General features: G+C 40.5%; 1 long non-coding RNA gene across 1 annotated transcript in view; it reads left to right on the top strand.

Annotated features, from left to right (window-relative positions):
* Window positions 1-17965, top strand: part of LOC123365908 — a 61686-nt gene extending 43721 nt beyond the window's left edge. Inside the window, exons 4-6 of the long non-coding RNA XR_006577821.1 lie at window positions 12883-13040; window positions 14303-14350; window positions 17833-17965. This is a non-coding gene — a long non-coding RNA (uncharacterized LOC123365908). The remainder of the gene's footprint in view (window positions 1-12882; window positions 13041-14302; window positions 14351-17832) is intronic.
* The last annotated feature ends 8968 nt before the right edge of the window (window positions 17966-26933 follow it).

Here is a 26933-nt window from a genome sequence, read left to right as displayed (position 1 = left end):
CCAACTAGCTTTAAGGGAGAAAATTATTTTACCTAACCCCAAATAACCATTAAGCTAATATCCGTGATCTCAGTAACATGAATAATAATTTATTGCATATACAGTTCAGGATCACATATCATGTCCTTTGAATCAGGTAATTATAGTTTTTTTTAACCTTCAAAGCCTGTCTCAAATAGTCAGTGACTACAAAAGCTCTTGCTTTTTTGGACCCTGAAAGGAGATGGTGTGGAGGCTGAGAAGAGTGAAACATTCAAATATTGGAGTGAATTTTTTCCCCCAGTTTGGATTAGCGTAATCAAGCCAAATAGAGCCATAGATAGAGCAATGAGTCCTTGGTCAAAGGCTACTTATTGATCAAGTATCAGAGGGGTAGCCGTCTTAGTCTGGATCTGTAAAAAGCAACAAAGAGTCCTGTGGCACCTTAAAGACTAACAGATGTATTGGAGCATAAGCTTTCATGGGTAAATATCCACTTCGTCAGACGCACAGATGTATTGGAGCATAAGCTTTCGTGGGTAAATACCCACGAAAGCTTATGCTCCAATACATCTGTTAGTCTTTAAGGTGCCACAGGACTCTTTGTTGCTTTTGTTGATCAACCTATTTCATCCTTTTTGAAAATCTTTGCAAGCTTATGAACCTTAATCAAAGCCACTGAAGAAAGAAAGAAGTCTCTAGGGCAACTATTGCAACTCTGCTTTTTAGCAATCAGATCTATGTTTCAAGGAGCAGCCAATTAGCTCAAAGACATGGAAATCATTTGGGGACAAATCTTGTAGTATCTTTCCATGTGTGACTAATCTTTTCCTGCAGTGCTAAAATCAAACACTTCTAATTTATCCTATGATCACTTTTACTGTTCTAATTGAATTGAGAAAATGTCAGCACAGATTTTTTTTTAATAATGTTATTAGTTCTATACACTTTTTGTGACCTTGGCACATATCAACAAGCAGGAAAAATGTGTGTAGTGTTTGCATGGAGATTTATAAAAGGTCTGTTACACTTATTTTGTTTAAACTGGCATTAATATTTATACAGTATATCCTCCTTAACAAGTTAACTTATTTTTACGGCTTTTAAAAATATGGTTCTAGTATATAAAAATATAATAAACTATTTCAGCTCATCTTGAGTACAGAAGCTAGGTAGTCTTTGCCACTGAATCAGACTATCATAAATTAGAAACAGATGGTAATTACTGGGAACAAAGATGAGGTTTCAACAGAGAATAGATGCAGTACATTCCAGAGTGCATAGTGCACTTTTTCCACAAAGATTAATAGCTATTATAAAGGCATTGTATTTGGTGAACTTACATATCACCGAATTACCTAGAAAGTGAAGCAATTCATTCTTACAGGCTGACATCATTCTGAACTTCAGTAAGAGGCCAGCATGACAGGAACTTTAGATTTTGGTAGATGTTTTCATCTACATTTTTTCTTACAGTTCTGTTGTTGCTTGTCATTATCTAACTTCTTGCTCTTCTCCACCTCTGCTAACCATACAGGTATACATGATCCGCCTTTTTATTGTACTTGTCACAATCATCACGTTGCTTGAAATAATAAATTAAGTGCTTGCAAGCAGATCTCTATGGATCTGACTGCATGAAAAAAAACTCTATATGGAAAGAATTGCTAGCAGTTTGGCTTCAGTTGTTTGATAAATAATAAAAAAATATTTTTTTTCTATAAAAATATACTTTATTAAAATGCATTTAATATCTACCTTTATGTTTAGATAGATACATAGACACACACAAACTCCATATAAAAGCAAACAAACTGTGATTCTGACATTTAAGAGTGTTACTAAGAAGCTACAATTTCACAACTAATTTTCAGAAAACCTGCTTCAGCTGCATTGTTAAGGTTACAGTCACAATATAATATTAGAAAAGCAAATTAAAAATTGGGGCAAGCAGTTTCAGCCCCAAACTGAATGTGAGGAAGGGAAAGAATAACAGGCACTGTTGTTAACCTCTTCTTTGCTGCATTCTGCTTCAGCAGGATATGGCAACATATATTTGAAGTGTCAAGTATCCTTTGGAAAATTAACCTTCAAAATGGTTTTGATATATGGATTCAGTGTGCATTTTGCCCCAGTAACAAAAAATGGCATTTGTGGCAGCTCTCAGGATGTCAGCTGGTTAATTCATGACCCTACACACATTTTTATTCTGCTGCTGCAGAATCACATAAACAGCAGAGGAAGGAGAAATGAACAAACAATTTTTTGTCCCAGAATTCTGCTTCCATCATTCTTGGCATCATCGGAGCTGATAACCACAAGCAGTAAATATCTAACACAGCCTTGTCAGCTTGTGCTCTGTAAGAAATGGAGGAAAATGCCTGCCAAATAGAAAAAGACAATGGTGACAGGAAACCAAATGTTATTTTCAAGCTCATAAGAAGGTATTGTGAATACTAAAGGCTAACAAAAAAAGAAAAACAAACAAACCCCAAACCAGACTTATTAAAAAATAAAATTCTTGAGACTCTCCTCCAGTTTTATGTTTACTATATAATGACCGCTATTTATTCTCACATTCCTGCCCCCTGCACCAACACATAGGACAGGTAAATGGGCTTTGCTCTAAAAGCAAGAGCTGATCCTGCAAGACGCTGAGCACTCTAGCCCCGATACAGCAAAAGCATATGAACTGTCACTCTGATTTCAGTAGGACTACTCATGTGCTAAAGTATTTTGCTGGATTAGAGTCAGAGCACTCAGCACATTGCAGCATCAAGCCCTAAGAATGTAAGAACTTCTCTCCAAACTATGGGCTTTAGCAGCAGCAGCATAGATTCTTGAGCAAATGCTATGCAGTTTAGGCCTATAGAACTGCTGGCTACTCTTCTACCCCTGCTCCATGCTTCCACTATCCCCTCAATCTTGTCACATTGAGAGGATCTTTGAAGCAGAGATCCACAAGATGCAGGAGGTGGGAAGCAAGGCCATTAGTTATTAAATCAAGGGAGAACATATTCTGGACATTCTGTACTTCATTCCTTAATAAGAGTTAGGGAAGCTAATTATTTTCAACAATAGAACCCAGTGTCCATCAAGCTACATAATTTCCTTCAGGATTAGACATGGTTCTATCTAGAGACAAGAGGAGTTAAATAGAAATGCTCTTAGACACCCCTATTGGCTATCAAATATAATGTTGTAGATAGAAGTTCTGGCCAAGTTAAGTGGCCAGTGTATTTGGACTTCTTTCAAGAACTTACAGCCATCTCATGTGATTTTAAAAACAGAGTCTGATCACGAACAACATTGGCAACCAATCACAGCTGAAAAGGAGAAAAACAAATGGTGCGCGCACACACACACACACACGCACAGAAATAAATGGAGTGGAAAAGACATATTAGTCATCTTGTCCATCTCCTTGCCAGTAACAATGCAAAGTATGTCTACACTTTTTGTAACTCTGTGCCCAAGGTTAGGATCCTAAATTCATACTTAGTCACCAGAATAAAAGCTGGGTTTGATTTGGTTTGGTTGCTGAGCTCCTGTAACTCCCTTTGACATTAGTGTGCTATGTGGATGCTCAGCACTGCTGTAAAACATATCAAAGCCTTCTATACAGGTGACAAATATGGACTGAAGAGTCCAGCTTTAGCCATCCAGTTATGAGTATGTTGCCCTGTTTGTGTATGTATGATTGCTTCAGCCCTGATGCTGCAAATAGCCAATGGAATTAGGGACAAACTTAAAATTAAGCATGTATGTAAATATTTGCAGGATCAAATAGCATATTTATTATTACTAAAACTTATTTTATCACATATCTCACTGTTTGGTACCTATTACTAATGTTTTCTATGTAAACACACCCAATCTATTTTTTAAAAAAGGATTCTTCTGCTGAATATCTATGTTAGATATTCCATGTAAAAAGTGCCCTCCTGTGGTGCTTTCCAAGCTAAAGAATCTTCTGTAGAACTTTCTTCTCAGACTAGTTTTAGTATGTATTCCGCACATGTGCTTTTCAAAATGCAGGCTTCTGTTATTCCTCTCTCAGTTCATAGAGATGTTTATGTATATTTCTCACTTAGCCAAAAATGTTTGTTTTTTCAGTTGTGAGTGTCTTTGCGGCATAGTTAGAAAAGTATGTCCTTTCTTAGGAGACTTCAGATCACTGCAGGAGTTTAATTCCCTTCCCTAGTACTGTCTTCCTGTCTTGCTGAGAGTTCGCCTTGCTTGATAGCGGGTGTCTGTGCTACTGCAAGTTCACATTGAAAAGAAAATGCCCTCTTGACCCCCATAAATGCTTTCAGATCATTTAGAAATCTCCCAGAGAAGTTCCATCACTGGAAAACTCCCTCTACTATACATTTTCCCATTATTCTGAAGGTCTCCCAAAGACTAAAGACTATTAAGGTGGAGTTTACTCCTACTTTCACACTGAGGGTAGGGATAGGAGAGCAGGACTCTTCCAGAACAATCTGTTTATGGAGTTGGGAAGACCCTTTCCAAATTTGCGTATTAGGAGGATACCTAAAATAACCTATGTATTTTGAATGGGTCTGAATCCAAATGCTCCCAAATTTTTGAGAGGTGTGGGAATGCAATTCTGGCTCTGAACTTCACAGCTGAACCCTATCTTTGTAATGGACTCATCCAAAATTCTAAATCTGAATCCGCTCAAATGTTAAGGTGGTTCAGGTTTAGATCCAAGTTCTGCAGCTCAAATGCATGTCTATAGGGGTGAGTGGTAGGACTTAAAGTGATCATTACCTAAAGTTTTAATATTTTCACCCCACACAAGACCTGAGTGGGTTCATGTGGGCCAGAAGGGGCCATTTAACCTTATATGCTGTACCTGGAGGTAAGCCAGGGCTTAATAAGGCCTAGTTGCAGACAAAGCCCAGCTGGGAGAGGAGCTGGGATAGGAGTATAAAGCCAGAAAGTGAGAGCAGGAGGAGGCTGCAAGGAAGAAGCTTGCAGTCATTCTTGTAGAGGAAAAGGGAGTTGGTAAGGGACAAGGAGGCAGTCCAGGGGGAGAGTAAGCCCTAAGATCCTGCCCAGGAAGGTGGCAAGAGGCTGAGAGGGGTGAATTAGCCATGGGGATCAGAGGAAGTTCCAGTAGTAAACCCAGAGATATGAGATAGAGAGGTAAGACTGGAAGAAGCCCAGAGAAACAGTGACTGAGCAAACCTGGACTGCTAGTCACAGCATCCCTGGGCTGCAACCTGGAGTTGTGGGTGGTCCTGAGTTCCCCTACGACACTGGGAAGTGGCACAGGTCCTACGGGTGAAATGGAAGACCATCTGAGGTAGCATTTAGACAGCTTGCCCAATGGGACTTTGATATCCCTAATGTGGGGACTGTATAGGGACATGGCTGGAGGGCTGAGTCAGAAAGAGAGATAGGGAACAAAGTGCAATCAACCAAAGACAGTGGGTGCTCTGCAGAATGAGAGCTAATAACCAGACCTACCCACAAGGAGGCACAGGTAAGGTGAGTGGAGCCCTTTACCAAGTACCCCTATGTATTCTCTTACATCTGAAAAGGGTTCCCCTTTTAGAGAAGTTTGTGCCAGCTTCACATCTCCATTTTCACATTCCTGTCTAGCTTCCAGATTGTCAGTTTGCCTCTGCTCTTGGGAACCACACTGTTCTTCTGGTCTCAGTCAAAACACTGTGAGAAACAGCAAGCAGGCAAAAAAGGAAAGCAAATGAAAGCCAAGATATTTGCAATTAAAAGTCAAATGAAAAAAAAAGTTAGTATTGAGGCTACCACAGCATCACTCTTACATTGATTAGCTTTATATTTCAATAGACTCTAAGGATTACATACTGATACTATGAAACTGATACGCAGAAGGGATTTTTCTTTTTGTTGTGTAAATGAAGGTGGCTAACTATGGAGCTGGACTGTTTAGTTTTGGTAGGTATGGGAGCCAGAATGACAGCAGTTTGAGGTGGGCTAGTACCCAATGTGGCACTGATGTTGCTGTTTCACTAAAGAATCTGGGACCCCTGAAAGATAAAAGACATTACCTCACCCACCTTGTCTCTTCAGAATCATTGTCACTGATAAAGTAAATTTATTAGCTAATTCCATAATACCCTGGGATTCCTATCAGCACCAATTGATATGTATATGTTCAGATCTTCCAAGTGTTCTCTTACCCATTCTTTATCAATAGTTATCATTATAAGCTGGGGAAGGTTTGAGAATCTGTCTACATGGAATTCAGAATCGATTTTTTTTAACTGTAGGTATAACTCTAACCCTGAGTGTGTATTCAGTCATCCATTTGCTAGCAGAGACTGGTCACATGTCCCACATACCTTCTTTTGAAGACACTATAGGACAATCAAAGAGTCATTAATATTGAATAACTCTGCTCTGGTAGCACAATGAGTATGCTGTACAGAATGGCAATGTTAAAGGAAACTAATCTTCCTAGGTTTTCTGCAGAACATCCCCAGTTGAAAAGCAGAAACAAAGAAAGGTGTTAGGAGCTTCTATTAAAAAGGGACATGCCATCTGACTGGGGGAACCTTTCGACCACTGGCCCTGAACATGCTGAAGGATGCTTGTTGTGGGGGCTGGGAGGAGAGACCCTGACAAGAACCTGAAAACTAAGGAGGAGGGGAGGAGTGCAGGAAAGGCTTGGAACTTCTGAAAAGACTAAGCAAAACTCAAAGTGCTCTTAAAGTGGTCAGGAAACTGGTGGGAAGGTTACACATGCAGATGTTTGTTATTTTTCTATAGAAACTTAGATCTCTTGCACTTTCTCTGTCAGTAAAGTGTTATTGGTTTAGAAATTCTTTGCAGAGTCTCTGCATTACTTGCTTTCACTATCATGTAGCCTGGAAGAGGGAAACAGTAAACCAGAGGGATCGCAGCTTTGGTGAACTCTGGGAGCATACAGCAGTTATTGGGGTGGCCTGGGAGAGCTAACAGTAGTTTCAGGCCAATTGGTCCATAACACCTCTACTGCCAAGAGGGGTGCCAGATACCAGTCTGTACCTGGAGTGTGATACCCAAAATGACAGATACAGTGCCTGAACTCTGCCCAGCTCCAGTAAGCCAAGAACATGTGAGACCCAAGGTTTGGGTCCAGTATAGCAGGCTTGTGGGGGCCAATAGGAGGAGTTCATCAGTGTTGTAAAGCAAGGTCTTCCATTCCTGTTAAACATCCAGAGTTTTGAACCAGCTGATGAACTGACTGCATGCTGACAACTGTTTTTTAAAAATCATAGGGAATTTTAGAGGGGTATGGTATTTGAACTCTGGAGAAAAAGCAAAAGTGGTTTCACTCTTTGGAAAAGGAAAGGAGAATTACCCTAGCAATCACAGTGAGATCATGGCATTAAAAAAAACCCAGTGCATGTTATGGCTGTATTTGCACAAGCCTTGCATCAGAGGCCAGGGTGGTAAACAGTCCTTTGTATATAGTTATAGTTAAACTGCACCTGGAGTATTGTGCTTAATTCTGGGCATCACTTAACAGAAAATTTTTGGCAAACCGAAGAGAGTTCTGAAAGGAGAAACTAAAAGACTTAGGGAATTGGTAGGGACTGGCTTAAGAGGAAAGACTAAAAAATATTTTTGATGAAACAGACAATTTTTCCTCCCCCTCCTTTGCCCTCCCCTCCACCCCGAACATCTCTATTAAATATGTACATAGTGGACTTGGCCAAGGGATGCCATTGTGCGTCATGATAATAGTCTTCAAATATTTGGCAGGGTGTAAACACCAAGCAGGGAAAGAAATTATTTGGGTGGAATGAAGGAATGTAATGGAAATTTAAAAAAGAAAAAATTAGGTGGGACAACAGGAAAAAATTACTCAAACTTACCTCCAGTTTCTCAACTGTTCTGTCCTGGTCACCACTAGTGTGGATGACTGCAACTGAGTCCACTGGAATCAGTGAAAAAGGATTTGAAGGCAGAGTTTACAACATACCAATTTTGGCCTGATCCTGAGGAGTGCTGGGCATCCAGTGGAGCCATTGATGTTGATGGGGGTTGTAGGTGCTTCACACAACTTATTTGCCTTTATTAGAAGATTTAACAAGAACCACTGCTTCACAGACTTAGTCACTGAGGACTCAACCCAGCAAAGCATTTAAACATACACTTAACTTTAAGATTAGGAGTAGTCCTACAGGCTTTGATGGGACTATTCACATGCTTGCAGTTAAACACATGCTTAAGTGCTTTGCTGGATTGACTCCTCTCCTCCTGGCTCCTCTCTATTACAAAACCAGTCTCATAAAACTCTTAGGTCTGAAAGGTGGCATGCAGCAAACCAGAAGGAAAAAAAGTGTCTACATTTAGAGCTAGCCCTGCTTACTGACTCAAGGCAGTACACAAGCTTAGCAAGGCATAATCTCATTCATTATTATGTATTTACAGTGTGACCCCTGGCATTACAGGGACAGCTTTAACAAGATGGTAATCTTTAAAACCAGTTCACAACAGAGCTGCAACACATCCCTGTTGGCCAAATTAAAAGAACCGCAGTCATAAAGTCAGTCTTTTCATTAATTTATTATAACAAGCAGTAAAGCCGAACATGCCGCAAGCCAGCATCCAAAGTGCTCACAGATATTAGCAGATGTTCATGTAGAACAGAACATTATGCTCTCCACCCAAGGATCATATTCATTAATATTTTGGTGGCTCTTTGTGAGGACTTAAAATAAATTATTGTTCTGAAGATGCAGGTGTCTTCTCTGTTATGAGCCCTGGGTTTCATTGAGAACTTTCCTTTATATGGACATTTTTTTTAACAGTGGATTATGAAATAAATTCACTTCTGAAGCCAGATTTTGAAGCCGCCACCTTTGTGGGAGTTTATACTGGACTGTCCACTAGATTCAAATAATATTATATATTTTCCTTATTATCAATTATCAAGCACTGATCATACTCTAGATACTATGGAGGACAAATAAAGACAGCCTTTGCCCTGAGTATCTTGCCATCTTGCAAGATAAACACACACATAAGGCAAGATGTGCTCTGAGACTCAGATTAACTGATCACCCTAGTATGTTTGTTTTTAACTGATTGGGTTGTTTTTTGTTCACCTTCTGGAAGAAGAGTGTCTGCATGAGGCATTTGAATAGGCAGAGAGTAGAGGTCTGGCAACCTGGGATCATTCCATCCTTAAGAAGCAGCATGGACAAAGGCAAGAAGAACACAGGGGAGGGAGAAAAACTTAAAGGTGGCACAGAGCTGAGGCATAGCCCAAGCCGGAGTTGTACAGAACCTTCAAAATGAGGCCAAGAAGAGCAAACTTGAGTGAGTGGTCAATGGGGACCCAGTGAAGGAATTGATATTATCTGTTCCTTGAAGTGGGAAGATAATTTTAGTAGATGAGCATCAGGGCCAGTTCTAGGGATGGGCAAGCAGGTGATACAATTTTGTCCACCTTGCCACAGGTTAGAGGGAAGCTGTGTTCATCTCCACAGAAATGGTAGATGAATATGAGCTAACCCAGCAATAAAATATAGAGGGTTTTGAGGGGGCGAGGACAAGGACAGAACTTTGTGTGATGCTGATGGAACAGAGTGCAGAGGAAGGAAAACTGCCATCTGAAATATTAAAAAAGCTATTGGAAAGGTAAGTGTGGAATAACATAACAGCAGTCTCCAAACATTACCCCGCCACTATCAAGACACTCAACCACACACACACTAGAAACTTCTTGAACACATTCACTTTTAATTCAGCCACACTACTTCCTTCAATGCACATATCAAAGAACTGAAAATCACTCAGCATGCACAACCCTTACAAAGAGCCTACTGACTTTATTATTTCATTATATAACATGTTATGACTAGATATGTAAAACAGTGTCCATGAGCTGATATTTTCTTTAGAAATGTATATCAGATGGGTGATCAGATTTTTGTATTCAGAATGCAAATATAGAGCTGAAGTTGGTGTTACTGAAAATTTTTCAGGATGTTGGTATGTTTGAGTATCATGATGGTAGTGAGCTAATAATGGGAGACTAACATTATGTTGGGTGTCACTTTTACTTGTGATTTGCTTATTTTTAGCGTGTTCAAGTTGTTGTGAGGAACTAAATTTGATCCAACTAAATCAGGGGTAGGCAACCTATGGCACGGGTGCCGAAGGCAGCACGTGAGCTGATTTTCAGTGGCACTCACATTGCCTGGGTCCTGGCCACCGGTCTGGGGGGCTCTGCATTTTAATTTAATTTTAAATGAAGCTTCTTAAACATTCTGAAACCTTATTTACTTTACATACAACAATAGTTTAGTTATATATTATAGAATTATAGAAAGAGACCTTCTAAAAACGTTAAAATGTATTACTGGCACGCAAAACCTTAAATTAGAGTGAATAAATGAAGATACGGCATAGCACTTCCGAAAGGGTGCCGAACCCTGAACTAACTGTACATGAATATTTTGTGAGCGAATATAAACACACTCACATAAAATACCATAATACAAACCATAACTGGCTTATATCACCAAAACAATTTGGCTAAAATTCAGGCTAACTTCATGTGGCATCCTTTTAAAATAACTGGTGATTGGCTTTCCTTTGGGTAGCTTTTCTTTTGTTTAAAATCCCACCTGTCTTTGAACATTACAACTCATTCCTTTTTGCTGTGGAAGTATTTCCCCTGACCAATCTGGGGAAACTATATAGAAGCAGTCTGGAAGTCCAGCAGCTGCTTTCATGGGCTGGCTAGCCCCCAGCCCCACCCTTTCTGCCAGAGGCCCCGCCCCTTCTGCCCCCCCACCGCAGCCACCAGCCCCCTCCAGAGGCTAGCCCCTCCAGCCCTGGAGGGCAGGCGGCATGCGGTCCCAGCCCCGGAGCACTGGGAGGGTGGGCAGTGTGCAGCCACAGCCTCCCCACCCCCAGCCCTGGAGCGTTGGGAAGGCGGGTGGCACAGCCCCAGCACCAGCCGGGGCCAGCGCTGAAGGACTGGAGCTGTGCTCGCAGAGCAGCAACGAGGGGGGCTAGGGGTGGAGCGTGGGCAGGGCCATACCTGACTGTTTGGGGAGGTACAGCCTCCCCCAGCCTATGGTATCCACCACCTATGTAATGCTTTTTAAGCAATGTTTCACCTACAGTCTGCAAAGTGGGGTGGGAAGTCTGTGGGTCCCCTATATATTGTGCAATGGTGACTTTGGCATTCAGTTATGTCTGTCTGTCCCACAGATAAGTGAGGCTAGAGAGACCAAGAGGGAGAGAAAGAGAGAGAGGTCATAAAAAGAATGTGTTGTTTTGTGTACTTGCTGGTCTAGCTCATTCAGCTGAAGAGCATGGTCCTTGAATAATGCACTAGTGTTCCATGGAATGGCTAGAGAACTGCCAAGTATAATTACACACAAAAAATGATGTTCAAAAAATGCTGAGAGTCTGGCTTTAGCTGACAAAATCCAAATAATCCATCATTAATAACTCCATCTTCAAGAGTGGTGCCAGGGGATCCATTGACGGATGGTGTTTGGGGGTTTTGTGACTTTTTTTATTGATGTGTGCTTCTGCCATATTCAGGCTGCAGTAACAAGGCACAAGAATTTCATTCTTTTAACTCTGATTATCCTGCCCTCTGTCAGTTGTTTATTACTATTTGTCAGCTACTTGTTTTCCTGCCCTTTGTCAAGCTCTTGTTACTGTTATATGAATACATTTTAATGAGCCGGCTGTGTTCCCTGTCAGGGCAAGAGTGTTCAGTGATTACATCATCCCCAGTGTCAGTGAAATGATGTAGTCTATACAGGTCTCTGGACTGAAAGCATAATGATTTGAGATTATAGGATGGAGAAAAATGATTTGAAATACACGCTAGTAATTAAGATCAAAATGAGGTTCCAGGCAATATCACATTAAATGCTTTGACATTAATGTCACCTGTAATCTTAGTTTCCCTTATTTGCCTGGATTATTATTTCATTTTTTGCCTACTCACTGAGGAAGCATCTGTTTCTGAAGTTATAAAGCTTATGTATCCAAGCATAGTGGTTATGCTATCCCATCGATTCAACCAGGGCTGCATGTAGAATACTTTTGTTCACCTTGTAACTAATTGCAGCTTTTTTATTGTCCTCACAGCAAATGACATAACTGTCTTTGCTACAAATCATGAACATATTTCAAGGACATAAGCATTAAACAGATGCAGTTCTTTTAATTTCACATCTCTGAAGGTTAAAATTTGGCAAGGTGATCATTTCATTGTAGAAGTTCATGTGTCTAGCCTATAAATGCTGATTTTTCATCACATCTGCTTAATTTATATATATATAGCCTAAACATAGTGGTAATCTCAAAAGTAATAAATGAAACATAAAATCAATAAATCATTTTAAACTGGGATGTGTTATATGTAACGAAAGACTCATAGTATTCATCTCTCTCCAAAAAGAGCACACTAATTTCTTATCTAAAGAAATCTTGTTTATATCAGAAATAGACTCACTTATGAATGCCAAAAGCAACTGAAGTTGCTTTATAAAATCTAGTAATTATTTTTTGATTCCAAGCCCCATGTTCAAATATGGGTGCTCTAATAGATTATCCAAAATGAAAACTGGAGTTCTCAAATTGATGGTAGACAGCTAAGTACTGTTTTATGTGAATTTCCCTGTGAGAGGGGAAACAGACTGGTGGATACAATCTCTGTGGAAGGCAAATGGAGTCCTGGCTAGGCTCCAAGAATTCTAGGGCCTGCTAAAAGAATGTAAATTGGACCTATTTTCTTCCTGTAATTCAAGTGGGAAGTCCATCTATCTTAGCTTCTAGTGAAGAGTAAGATTAGATCAGTCTAAATACGTATTAAGGCTGTTTGTTTTAAAATAAATTCTCTAATGATTTGTTCTATTTACTAACAAACAACCTTGTTTTTAAAAGGTTATTGGTCACTATAGCACTAGTGACAAGCTCCTGAAGGGAAGAAATGAAGATGTCTAGTTGGAGTTATGTGGTAATAAGTGATTGGCAGAGATGGGACGTTGTATCCTTATCCCAGTCCAAGAGTGGGAGATTTGTGAAATCTCACCCCAAAACAGGTAAAGTACAAGGGAAGGCACTCGGAGATCAGGAAGGGACAGAGATGCAATCAGCCCTGTAACCATGACCGTGGTTTTTTGGTCATCCCAGAAAGATACAACCACATTACTGTATGAGCAAAGTAGGTGTTGGATACCTCATATAGTCCAGATTGATGAATATGTAGACCCTATATATAACAGACATCTGTGGTCCAAACCACCACAACTTACAACCATGTTATTTCTGTAAAATCATGATTGTAAAATACTGTGGCATTTTTACAAGGGAGGTACATTGTGCTGGACACCAGTAAGTTTTTATTTTACGTCTGAAATTCCTTTTAAAATGTTTTGAATGTTTAGGATGCAATGTATGCAATTGAATTTTGGTAAGTTTCTATTTTTGAATAGTCTCCAAAGTTGAAAGAGAATGTATATGGTCAAGCTCTCACAAGCTCTTTTAGGAAAATCTCTGCTTTCTCTCATTTAAAAAGGCAGAATTTCCTCCAGTTCTCTTTTGTTTCCATTTTGCATTTAACATTTTGTTTCTTCAGTTCATGATACACTGAAGAAGTTCTGAAACTCTACATCTGTTAATTCAATTTCCCCATTTTTCATTCCTATTTTGAGTGGTTTTTGCTTGTTTTTATGATGTTGAGGCCAGAAGTTAGGTATGCATCAGTGAAATGTACAAAAAAATATGCTGGCCACCTACATAGTTTTGAGCAAAAGGAAGTGTGAATATATTTTGTGGCTGCTATGTCAGCAGTTTCCACATAAAGTTAATACTATCCATTACCAAATAAAAAAAATCTCTTATTGAGAATTTCTGAGAAGTCTGTTATTATGTACTATTGTATTAGATCAGTTCTGCTACATATTATATCATTCAATGTAATCATAATTACTTGAAAAAGATGGCTGAAAGAGCGAGAAACAGGGATAATAATTATTTAATGAGAATACCAAAAATTTAACTGCATTTTTTTTTCTGAAAAGCAATAGCAATGCAGACATTTTATGATTCCTTACTAGTTGTTATGTAGTTCTGACAGTATCTCAGCCAAGGATACACTTTATTCAGGGACCAGTGGCAAGACACCACGAGGCAAAACAAACAATAACAGGTCCATTGGTAAATCAGCTAACAAAAATTGTTAGTTACATTCTAGCATGATCACTCTAACAAGTCTTAAGTCACCTAACTAATCTATTTTTTTCAAGTAGCAGCCTCCAATAAATCAATAATCTAATTTCTTAATTATCATTCATCTTTCAAGTTTGAAGATGACCATGACATCACTGCTTGGTTTGGTTTCTGTGAACAGGTGAGTGGCTGATCAGGCAATTTGAGCTTTGAACTTCCTGTGGCACACCGAACAAGGATGCTGGTATGGCTTACTTGGTTAACAGTAGACATGCTGGCACTACTGCTCTGCCTCAGCAGTTCTCCTCTGCTTGTAGACTGTAACTCCAGTAGGGATGAGGTGTCACCAGGTGGAAGAATCACAAGTGAGATCTTTTCAAAACTCTGGATCAATGTTGAAATGCCCCAGGATAACTTGAGGAAGGCCTTGAAATGTTGTCACAAGCTGAAGAGAAATAGTCCATACTTCACTGCATGTCAGACTCAAATTTGGCATTCAGGGAACAGTCATCATCAAACAGAAGATCATGAATAGTCACTTCCTCTACCTTCATCTTCAACTGTAGTCTCCTCAAATTTGTGGATGGGATATGGTTGCCAGTGTAGCTGGGTCCTGACTTTCACAGATGCCAACTTTCATGTGGTAAATAAGCACCTCTACTTTCACAATAAGCCAAAAATCAAGCTAATCCCATTTCAAAACAAGGCCAAAAAAAGCCAATCTCTAAGAACCCCAACACTCTGTGACTAGATTCCTCCCTCGTGCAGTCTGGGACTGTGATGGCCCTGCTGTGCACCTCTGACTCTCTCCCCACCCTTGCCTCTCCTTGCCCCTTGCCCTTGCTTGTCCCCTCTTTGCCCCTGCTTGCTGGGAGCTGATAAAAAAAAAGAAGCAGCAACAAGCTACAACACACAACAAACTACAAGCCAAACAATCAACAAGGTACAAGCAAAAAAACAGTCAAGAAGCAACTCACAAGCCAATCAAGCCAAAAACAAGCCGAATTTCTGCGTTGTTTTTTTTTCATGGGTTCGGCATGTCTGGTCCTGACCCACTGATGGCTTTGAAGATCTGGCCTTGATGGCCTTGATCTGTCAGTTGAAGTAGAATGGGAGCCAATGGAGGGGTTAGAGAATAGGAGTGATGTGCTTGTGGTGTCCTATCCTGTTTGTGTGTGATATATGTACACACACTGATCTTCAAAGCTATCAGTGGGTCAGGACCCAGCTACACCAGCAACCATATCTCATCCACAGCTCAACAAGTCAGCTGCTCTCCTCTGAGCAGATGTAGCTTACAAACCCCATGATTAAATGTTTGAGAGCTGAAGAACAAAGAATTTTGAACAAGGGGAATCAACTTTGCACCAAGAGCTTTTGCTTTTGCCTTTGTAGTGGACCAATTATGCCAAACAGTAAATATTTTATAGAAATTTTCCCAGATGAAGATACTTCCAAGCCATGTTACAAAGTTTGCATCCTTCACACCCTCTTCATATCACATAAGATGAACTTTTGCTGTAGTATCAATGTCAATTGATATAAATTAGAAGTTATGAAGTTCAGAAAATTGATAAAGGAAGGTAAAGACATCAGGGGAAAAATCCATGAGCAGCAGGGGTTAGGAAATAAGAGAGTTTTTAAAGTATATTATGAACAAAAGAAATTCTAGCAACAGTTAGGTCCATTTCTAGATGGAGATGGTAACTATTTTACAGATACAGAAAAGGCAGAAGTGTTCAATAAATACTTCTGTTCTATATTTGGAGAGAAGCAGCATGATGTACTCTTATCATATGAGAATGATGAAGTACTTTCCAAACCATAGTAACTAAGGAGGATGTTAGTCAACCACAGTTGCAAGTGAAGCTTCATTTCAGAATGGGACTTTTCTCAAGTTTTCTGACTTAACTTCAGTCAATTCAGAAAAACAATGATGCCCAGTGTGAAAATATAACTCAGTATAATGTTTTGCAGACTGTTGGAAGTTTCATTACTTTCCTGTTGCATTCAGTGGCCTTCCTATTGAATAAACTATATAACATGATCTGTCAGTTCTGCAGGCACTCTCATTTGACCAACCATTAAGGCCAGAATAATTTAATCCATCTGAAAAAGTAAAACAAATTTTATAAACATCATATTAAGAAAGAGGTTTCTTTGGAGTCACTGAAAACACATATTTAATATTCAGAAAAGGCAACAAGTAATCCATAGATTCCAATGTTAATGTAGTACTGAATCAGAAAAATAGATGATGTCAATCCTTGGATTCAAGACATTTTTGCCAGTTTCAATAATACCCTCTGCCCATTTGACCTGGCCACTTAAGAGGGCAGTGGTGTTAACCAAGAATCAGATTTGTTCTTCTGCTTCCTCGAAAAAAAGGAAATGTGAGTTTTGAAATCAAAAGATATGTGGTTGTAGTTATTCTGGTCTACATATAAATGTGTATATGTTTCATGGACTCCACTATCACTGGAATATTTTAAAGGCGCATAATGGTTTGATATGAATAATGGTAGACCTAAAATCATACAACACCAGATATATACAGGAAGTATACCTTCAGAAGCAAAATGCTTTTCTCTACTTTTGCCAAGTTTCCAGAGGGTACTTTCACCAACTTCTCAGAGGGCATCTTAAAAAATGGTAGCATTGATATACAGAGAGAGACTGCTGTATTTTAACAATGTTAAACAGCTAACATTTTATACGTGAATCTGCAAAACTTTGATACCAAAAGATACCAAAGTAATCCACCAGAGGGCAAATGAAGTATACAAAAGGAACACTCCACCTGCTACCGTAATGCAGCCACCTCTGAAACAGAACATGGCAATTTATTCTAACAGCAATTTGATCCATCAGTTTAAGGCAGTGTTGGGTTGAATAAAAAAGGGTGTGGTCCAGATTAAGATTGGATTCAAGGTTTGGGTTTGAGGCAGAACCAAGGACTAGAGTTCAAATATGACATTGATGAGTGCTATTCTCATGAGAGTACAGCAGAACATGAGTTGGTCTGGTGAGACTTCTACCACCTTTAAAGGTGAGAGACTTGGAGTTCAACTATTCCTGTGAGATTTCAACAATTTTGGTCTGAAGTATCCTATGAATTTGGGCCACAGTATTCAAGCAGTTTAGGGAATGGTCTTTTTAGCTACAGTCACAACAAAAGCACTTTAAAATGTGGTCTTTAGGCAACATTTTATTCATTTTAGAGAATGAACACACTGGGGCCAAATTTGCTTCAGGTGTAACTAATGATTTCATTGCACATATGTCAGGGTGAATTTCTACTAAGGGAAACGTCTACTGAAACATCAAAGTCCCAGTTGAAACTAACAGTATCTTTTGGCCAACAATTAAACTATCTGGATTATTTATATTTAAATTCTAAATTTATACACCAAAGACAAGAGCTGTGCCAAAAATGACAGCCTTGAAGCCATGATATACTGATGAAATATGAGCCCATTAAAGTGGAAGTGGCACACTGAATAATCCTGCATGAATAAGTATCTCTGCCTGTTGGCAAATATGGAATTGCTGTTGTTATTTTTTTTTATATTAATATGTCTGGATAACACCAAAAGAATTCAAGATAGAGCGTTCACTGATCTCCATTTGAACCTAATACTTTTCTTTTAACTTTTCTTTTAGCTTTCAGACTTCACAAGTGGCTTGATTGACAGAAGTCAGTGGAACTAGAAAACTCTGTCTAGCTATACCTTGGAAGGCAGCACATTAGGAGAGAAGAATGGATATTTAAAATACAGTAAAATGAATCTCAGAATACATAAACTAATGTATTGCACTTTGGAAGAAAACTGCTGTGAAAAAATAAAACAGTAATATTCTACATTCTGAAAGAGGAGTTAGGGATGGGTACCATGGATTGGAGGCCACATCGCTCATACTTGATTTTCCCAGGCTATAAGAGGACTAGGAGAAGCTAGAGCAATGATAATATGGAGAACAGGAGGAAAGAGAAAGAAGTCTAAAGCTCAAGGATGGGTTCAGTGGCCACATTCACCATTGCTGGTTTTGGAGGGGAAGGTTAGGAGAGCAGGAGTGGGATGAGTTTCAAGTTAAGAAGGCTGCAGAGGTGCCAGGGTAACTGCAAGCTGACAAAATGCTCAGGCAAATCCAAGAACTAGTTCCCCCTGCTTCTTGCAGCCTGAGAAGACTGGGAAATGTTATGTAGGACATGACATCAGTGAGAGTAAGCAGCTCCCTGTTGATGAGCCCTATTTGGGAGAGGGTATTCTGAGATACGGACAGCTACTTGTCACTCAGGCTGGCATTCCCAATAACCTGGATGTCACTGCACTTTCGCACAGTGAGACATGGAGTTGCTGCTCCTTTACATCTTCCTCAGCCAAGATTTCTGTTGGAGGTCACTGAGATGGGTTTGGTCACAGAGATCCCCTTGGGACTGTCACCTGATGTGCTGAATTTACCTCTGAGCCCATTTTCCCTGTCAGCTTGAGACTCCAGAACCCTGCCTTGTTGAGTCAGACACGCTAGCCTTCTGCAACACAGACCCAGGTCTGGTCCACACTTCCAAAGCTGCAGACTTTAACCAACAACTGCTTAGCAGGTCACCTATCTCCAGCACCCAGACACCCAGTGGGATCCAAACCCCAAATAAATCAATTTTACTCTGTATAAAGCTTATACAGGGTAAATTCATAAATTGTTTGCCCTTTATATCACTGATAGAGATATTGACAGCTGTTTGCTCCCCCAGGTATTAATCACTCTGGGTTCAATAATAAACAAAAGTGATTTTATTAAGAATAAAAAGTAGGATTTAAGTGGTTTCAAGTAATAACAGACAGAACAAAGTAAGTCACCAAGCAAAATAAAGCAAAAAAACATGCAAGTCTAAGCCTCACACATTAAGAAACTGTTTACAGGTAAAATCTCACCCTCAGAGATGTTCCAATAAGTTTCTTTCACAGACTAGACTCCTTCCTAGTCTGGGACCAATCCTTCCCTCTGGCACAGTCCTTGTTAGTTTCAGCAGATACCTTAGGTGGAAACTAGGGTTTTTCCCGTGACTGGCAGCCCCTTTGTTCTGCTCCACCCCCTTTTATAGCGTTGGCACAGGGTGGAAATCTTTTGTCTTTTTGGATCCCCACCCCTCCTTCTAAATGGAAAAGCACCAGGTTTAAGATGGATTCCAGTATCAGGTGACATGTTCACATGTCCTGTGAGACCCCAGCCTCCATTCTTCCTGGGCTGGCTCACAAGAACACAGGAAGGCTTGAAGGTAAATAAACCATTTAGAACCAATTGTCCTAGTCAATGGGAGCCATCAAGATTTTAAACCACCATTAATGGCCCACACGTTGCATAATTACAATAGGACCTCAGAGTTATACGTCATATTTCTAGCTTCAGATACAAGAATTATACGGTCATACAAATAGGATGAATACATTCAGTAGATTATAAGCTTTGTAATGATACCTTACAAGAGACCTTTTGCCTAAAGCATATTCCAGTTACATAATATTTATACTCATAAGCATATTTCCATAAAACATATGGAGTGCAACGTCACAGTCACCCCATCTCCAGGTGCCAGCATAGGGACATTCACCTCCTCCTTCATAGTCATAGGAATGGGGGAACTGGCAGACTGGACCAAAGGGACCTTTGGTCAGGTTCTTGAGAACCTGGGACCGGGGCCAGTGGATTCCAGTTACTGGCACCTCATCTGGGATGATTATTTTCCTTCAGCGGGTGACCACTGTCTCCTCTTGCATCCGAGATCCCTGGTCTCCATGCTCATCTTGGGACCCTTGCCTGGCAGGATCTGGTGAATGCTCTAGGGATGCCCCTGTGGTTTAGCGAACCAGCATTACTACCTGCACATTGGTACGCAGGTGAGTCTGAGGAGAACATTCCTCCACTCTGGGGCAAACAGACCTGGAGCATATGGACATGGGGCATTACCCCTGAGGCTATGAAGTCCCAGCACCATACTTTCCTGTCAAATGTCATCTTTAGGAGGTGAGACTAACACAAGGACTGTGAGACTGGTAGTGAAAGGAGGTGCCAACTGACTGTAGCATCATTTGGGTAGGGACAATTTCAGCATTTCTCTCCATGTGGCAGGGGTAGAATGGCATTTTCTTGGGTTTTTCAGCTTTTTTATAAGTTTAAAAAGTTAAGGGACCTTCCCTATTCTGGGCTGCTGAAACAGCTTGTCATAAATATAGAGGAAAAGGTAAGATAAAATCCCTCCTTGGCAGCTGTACTAAATGTACTAAATCACCTTACCTGTTAGGGGTTAAGTAGTTCAAATAACCTAGTTGGCACCTGACCAGAAGGACCAATGAGGAAAGAAAATACTTTCAAATCTGGGTCAGGGGAAGGTTTTGTTTGTGCTCTCTCTTTGTTGTTCCTGCTCTGGATGGAGGGAAAGACCAAGTAAGTACAACATCTCCTGAAAATATACCTGAAAAAATAAATCTAAAAACACAGAAATTGTAAGTAGGGCAAGGAAATGCATTAGGTTATCTTTTGTTTTGGCTTGTGAATTTTTCTATGCTACAGAGGTAGTTTTATTTCTGTTTTTGTACTGTGAAGCTGAGCCCAGGGGGGAATCCTCTGTGTTTTAAATCTTTTTATTACCCTGTACAGTTACCTTCCATCCTGATTTTGCAGGTGTGATTCTTTTACTTTTCTTTATAAACAAAGTTCTTCTTTTAAGAACCTGATTGATTTCAGTGCCTTGAAGACAAAGGATCTGGTCTGTACTTACATTGCTAAGGCAACTGGTTGGTATATTATTCTCAAGACAGCCCAGGAAAGAGGGTGAAGGGACTTGGGGGTTATCTGGGGGGATTCCAAGTGACCCTTCCCTGAATTTCTGTGTAAATCACTTGGTGGTCCAAAGACAAGGAAAGGAACTTGTGGAAGTTTTAACCTAAACTGGTAGAATAAAAGCATAGGGGGTCTTTCATGCAGGTCCCCACATCTGTACCCAGAGTTCAGAGTGTCGGGGCGGAGGGGGAACCCTGACATGGTGGAAGCATGGTGGGATCATTTTGAACCAGAAGCACAGACCTCAGGATTTTAAAAGGACACATTTTTCCTTTTGGCTGCTTGAAAGCCAGGGATTTTTCTCCTTTTCTCCTTTTCTTTGCTGCCTGAGGAAGAACAGGCAGGGAAAAGGGCTCAGCCTGGAAAAAAAAATACAGGGATTTTTTTAAAGGGACACATTTATTTATTTATTTATTTATTTTTAGCTGAGAGCAGCTGGAGGTTTTGTTTTTTTCTTTGCCTGAGGGCAGAGTAGTTAAGCTACAGCAAGGGAATTCGCAAGCTGTTTTTTTCCCCTAGCTCTCGGGCTAGGCTACAGTAAAGGCAGGAAGGTTAGCAAAAACGACTGAAAGTGAGGTCCAGAAAAAAAATGAATTAGCCAGATTGGAGGCTGAAGAGAAACAGAAGGAACATGAAAGACAAATGGAATTAAAGCGCTTGGAGTTGGAGGCAGAAGAGAGAAAAGGGGCGAAGCGCTTGGAGATGGAGTTAGAGCTAAAGCACTTGGAGCTGGAAAGGGCAAAGCCAGGTCCACCTGGTAACCCTAACAGTCCTTCTCCAGGTACCACTCCCCATTCCCAGAAATTCTCCACATACAACATAGGTGATGATATAGAGGCCTTCTTAAAAAATTTCGAAAGGGCCTACCTGGGGTACCACACCCTTATAGATCAGTATATGGTGCAGCTGAGGCTGCAGCTCAGTGGACCCTTAGCAGAGGTGGCAGCTGAAATGCCTAAAGAACACATGTACAACTACAAACTTTTTAAAAAACAGGCCAGAATTAGAATGGGGCTAACACCCGAGCACGCCTGTTGGCGGTTCAGAGCCCTAAGGTGGAAATCAGATGTGGCATTTTCCCGACATGCCTGCCACATTGTAAAAAATTGCCTGGATATCAGGAGCAAGTGTTAAATCTCTGGAAGATCTGTCTCTCCTAATGCAAATGAAGCAGGTTCCTGAGGAAATACAAAGGTACATCCTAGATGGGAATCCCAAAACTGTAATCAAGGCGGGGGAGATTGGAACGAAATGGGTGGAGGTGGTGGAGAAGAAGAAAGCTAGTAGCAGTTGGAGTGGATATCAGAAGGGGCAACCCGAAACAACACCCTACCACTGGGGGCAGCCCAAGGCTTCCCCTACACCTAAGGCCCTCCCAACACCCCAAGAAAAACCCCAGACACCTTATCGTCCCATCACACCATTCTCCAACAACCCACCTCGCCAGTGACCAGTCAGATGGATGATGTTTTAAATGTAACAAGTTTGGGCATGTGAAGGACAACTGCCCCAAGAACCCCAACAGATTGCAATTCATTGCATTGAAATGACACCAAAGGTCCTCAGGCCCAAATGCCTTCCAGATACCCTCAGAGTGAAGGGAAACTGTGAGTGTGTGCAGGAAGAAGGTTATTGCATGGAGGGACACTGGAGCACATGTGTCAGCTATCCATCAAGCCTTAGTGGACCCCAAATTCATCAACCCAGAGGCTCAAGTGATGATTCAACCCTTCAAGTAAGACTCTTTTAACTTGCCTACAGCCAAGTTACCTGTCTAGTACAAGGGTTGGTAAGGAATATGGACTTTTGCAGTCTATGACGATTATCCCATTCCCATGCTGCTGGGGGAAGACTTGGCCAACCATGTGAAGCTAGCCAAGAGGGTGGGAATGGTCACTCACAGCGAGGCTAAGCAAACCTTCACACCTAGCTCCGTTCCTGAGCCTTCTACAAGGGCCCCGTCTTTGTTACCAGAGACCCAGACTGAGGTGGTGGAACTGGATCCCCTGCCAATGACTGCAACAGCAGTAGTGGATCTAGTCCCAGAGACCAAACCAGAACCAGTCCCAGAACCGCAACTGGTGGAGCAACCAGCACCAGAACTATTGCCAGCACTGAATCCAGTGCTTGCAACCCTGTCTGCAACTGCAACTCCAGAGGGCACCACCAAGCCTACACTGGCAGAAGCAACTAAACCTATCGAAGAGGCTTGGCCGGAGCCTGAACTACAACCTTGTGCACCAGAGGAAAGCGGTCCACAGTCAACGGAAACAACCCCATCACCTACATCACTTCCAGAGGGGCCAAGCCCAAGTCCACAATCCAGTAAGGAACTGATATCTCCAGCATCAAGGGAACAGTTCCAGGCAGAGCAGGAAGCAGATGAGAGTCATCAGGGAACTTGGATGGTGGCACAGAGCGACCCACTGCCTCTCAGATCGTCTAATAGGTACCAGTTTGTGGTAGAAAGAGGACTTTTATACAAGGAAACTCTTTCTGGTGGGCACCAGGAATGCTGGCATCCTCAAAGTCAGTTGGTAGTTCCAACTAGATACCGGGTAAAGCTCTTGAGCTTAGCCCATTATCATCCTAGTGGCCATGCTGGGGTGAATAGGACCAAAGACTGTTTGGGGAAGTCATTCCACTGGGAGGGAATGGGCAAGGATGTTTCTAACTATGTCTGGTCTTCATTATGTACTAAAGAGTGGGAAAACCCCAAGACCAGGTCAAAGCCCCGCTCCAGCCACTCCCCATAATTGAGGTTCCATTTCAGTGAGTAACTGTGGATATTCTGGGTCCTTTCCTGAAAAAGACATCCAGAGGAAAGCAGTACATGCTAACTTTTATGGATTTTGCTACCCGATGGCTGTGGGTCTGACAGTCTGAGCTGACACTTATTCAGTAGCATTTTCAACATTTCTTCCCTGCCCATCCTAGCCTTTGAAAATAACCCCTGGCTCTGTACATATGCACCCCCCCACACACATCCCTCTCCTCCACACACACCAGCTCCTAGCTGTGTACCTAGGATGTCCCTTCACTAGAAAATTCCCCTCCACACTAAGAGATTCATTATAGAGCTGTAGGGACAGGGCTTGAATTCCATTTTTGTAAGATGATTTCTATTTGTAAGTAATATTACCCTTTCTATTAATGTGTTTGAGGGGTTTGGTAATATCCATTAGTGTTTCAACACATATCAAAACAAATAGGAAATGGGTCCTGCAACAAGTTAACATCAGGTCTTAAACTTTTTTTATTAGATCACAAATGTTATAAATTATAAGATTTGAAATAACAAACAATCAAGCGTAATGTGTTTTAAAACTGTTTACTCGAGAAACTGTATAATTACAGTATATTATTTCATTCTAGAGTATTAAGACATGTCACAAACTATGTTCCTCAAATATATGTTCTGCTTCAGGTCTAGGCCAAATCCCAGAAGAGCAGAGGCAAACAAAAATAACAAAAAGATTAACTAGACATTTTCAGACCATGTAGAAACTTTTTCGATTGGATTTGAATTCTGGATGGAAGTTTAGGTTGGGCTCTGTCTTATCTCAAGAACCCTATATTATTTTTCATGTATTTTTAGCCCCTTGTCTCATTTTCTCAACCATTTCTGAGATACTTTTCTCAGGACTTCGAGGTACATCTTCTCACTGGTCCACTTAGTCCTGTTTGAATGACTCTTTTGTGGTAATAGAACCAAAGACATGGTTCAGATTGACCAAATGTAGGAGGCCTTAATTTTTTGCAGACCCTTCCATATTTCAAGGGCTGATAAATTTGAGAGGCCATTGCAAATTAGCTGATACATTCAACTGTATTCTATTCTAAATCTTAAAAGATCCTTAGTATGATATCTAATTGTTCCATTTCTATAGCATTCTCACTTTTGGTTTTACATGTTTCTTTATTTCTTGAGTATTCCCTTTTTACTCTCCTATTGTTTCCCGTTCACCCTGTGTTATCTCACAATTGCAACTAATTTTGTTGATCTGAGATATCTTAACTGAGGGATAGTGGTTCCATCGGCTTGAAATCTTTAAATCAAGATTGCATGTCTTTCTAAAGGTTAAGCTTTAACTGACCCAGAAGATATGGGCTTGAAGCAGGAACCACTTGGTGAAATTCTATTGCCTAAGATATGCAGGAGGTCTGATTAGATTGTCATCACCATCACCATCCCTTCTGGCCTTAGTCTATGAATAGCCATTATTCTTTCCACTTCCACCACTTTGCAAGCCTTGTAGAATTAAGTCCCTGAGTGCAGGAACCGCTCCCTTCATACAATCTTGGTAGAGCAAATTGCCCTCAAGATGGTAGAAGAGCAATGAAGAGGTGGGCATATGTGACTACTTTCATCAGTAAGTGCTACTCAAAATGAGTAAGGGTTGCAGAATTGTTTATATGTTATATATTAAGGAATGAGTCTCAAATGAAAGATTTTTTTATGAGAAACAGCAGAATTTTAACACCTGTATTTGTATTTCCCCTGGCTGCCAGTGTGTGATCTCTCTCTAACCCCACTTTCCAAGCCCTTTTAAAAAGCACATGTTACCAAATTAAGAAAGATGCATAGTACACACATCATTCCTAATTAATTTCTTCTCTTCTGTCTTGTGCATACATGACAGATGATGTTGTTTTTAACAAGTAGACACCCTATGTTCATTTCAGATGAAATGGTGAATCTGCTACAGACTTGCAGAGACTTTCAGCTATAAACACGCATACTCAAATATCGTCTGCACTTACACAGGAAACACATGTTATTTAGAAGAACAGCATGTCCATCATAAACAAGTTTATTACGTTAACTTTTCTCCTGGAGGCGTGAAGGAAAAAAACCAAAGCACAGACGGCCAAAAAAAAAAGTAAGTAGTAAGTGCAAGAGCTTTTTGGCTGTAAAGAACAATGAGTTCATGTTTATCAAGGAAAATCATTTGAACTACAGTGGCAGAAAAAATCTAATGTGTGGCATCTTGCCGTGCCAATCCTGCAAACACGTACTGCAGAGAACAATATTTTAAAAGAAGCCCATTTTTAAAAAGGGATATCAACATAAGTCTTTCCTATTATTATTGTTAAACATCCCGTGAAAGATCTGTGAAACCAATCTCAGGTAAAGAACAAACATCCCAGAAGTTTGGGGGAAGAGGGTGAAGGAAAAAGGTCATTACTTAAGGAAACCACTCTTCTTACAGGCAGGCTTTAATTTATATTTTCCCTCCCTTGTCTCAAGGTGGCCTTTGACAAAAGAATAGTCTAACCTAATGAGAAATACAACAACTCACTGCTCATATAGGGCATGATCTGTGTTCCACTTAAGTCAATGGAAGTTTTGCTACTTACTTTGATTGAAAAAGGACTTGGACCTATGACCTTTCAAACAAATATTCAATTTAGTTCAACCCTGCTCCATTCTGAGCTCCCTGGCAATCTCTGCAGTGACAGAAGACTCCTGGATTTTGTTCCCTGCTTAGGAAAAGAAGATTAACCATCTCTCTGCTAAACATTAAAGGGAGCTGCACCCCCTTATCAACCATGTGAAAATAATGCTGTTTAAAAAATAACTGTGCAAAAAAATTATCTGCCTCATTCATCCCCTCACACACACACATCACTCTGCTGTACCAGTGATATTATCCTCAATATGCCATTTATCTGCTTCTCCCATAAACATTTTCAGGCTATCCTGGCTCTGATGCATCTTCATCTAGGATATTGTGTTCAGTTTGAATACTTCATTACTAGTAAGATATTTTGGCGAGAGTTCAGAGAAGAGCACCATAAAAAAACAAAAATAATTAGGTGGCTGGAGGGAATGACTTAAAAAGAAAGATTAAAATAATTCTGTGTGTACACCTTGGATAAGTGACAGATAGGGAAGATAAGACTAATATATGAAATGTGTA

This window comes from Mauremys mutica, chromosome 3 (genome assembly GCF_020497125.1).
Source record: "Mauremys mutica isolate MM-2020 ecotype Southern chromosome 3, ASM2049712v1, whole genome shotgun sequence".
In the NCBI taxonomy this organism is placed as follows: Eukaryota; Metazoa; Chordata; order Testudines; family Geoemydidae; genus Mauremys; species Mauremys mutica.
Note: the sequence above shows the minus strand (reverse complement) of the source record. Positions and strands in the feature narration are given on the sequence as shown.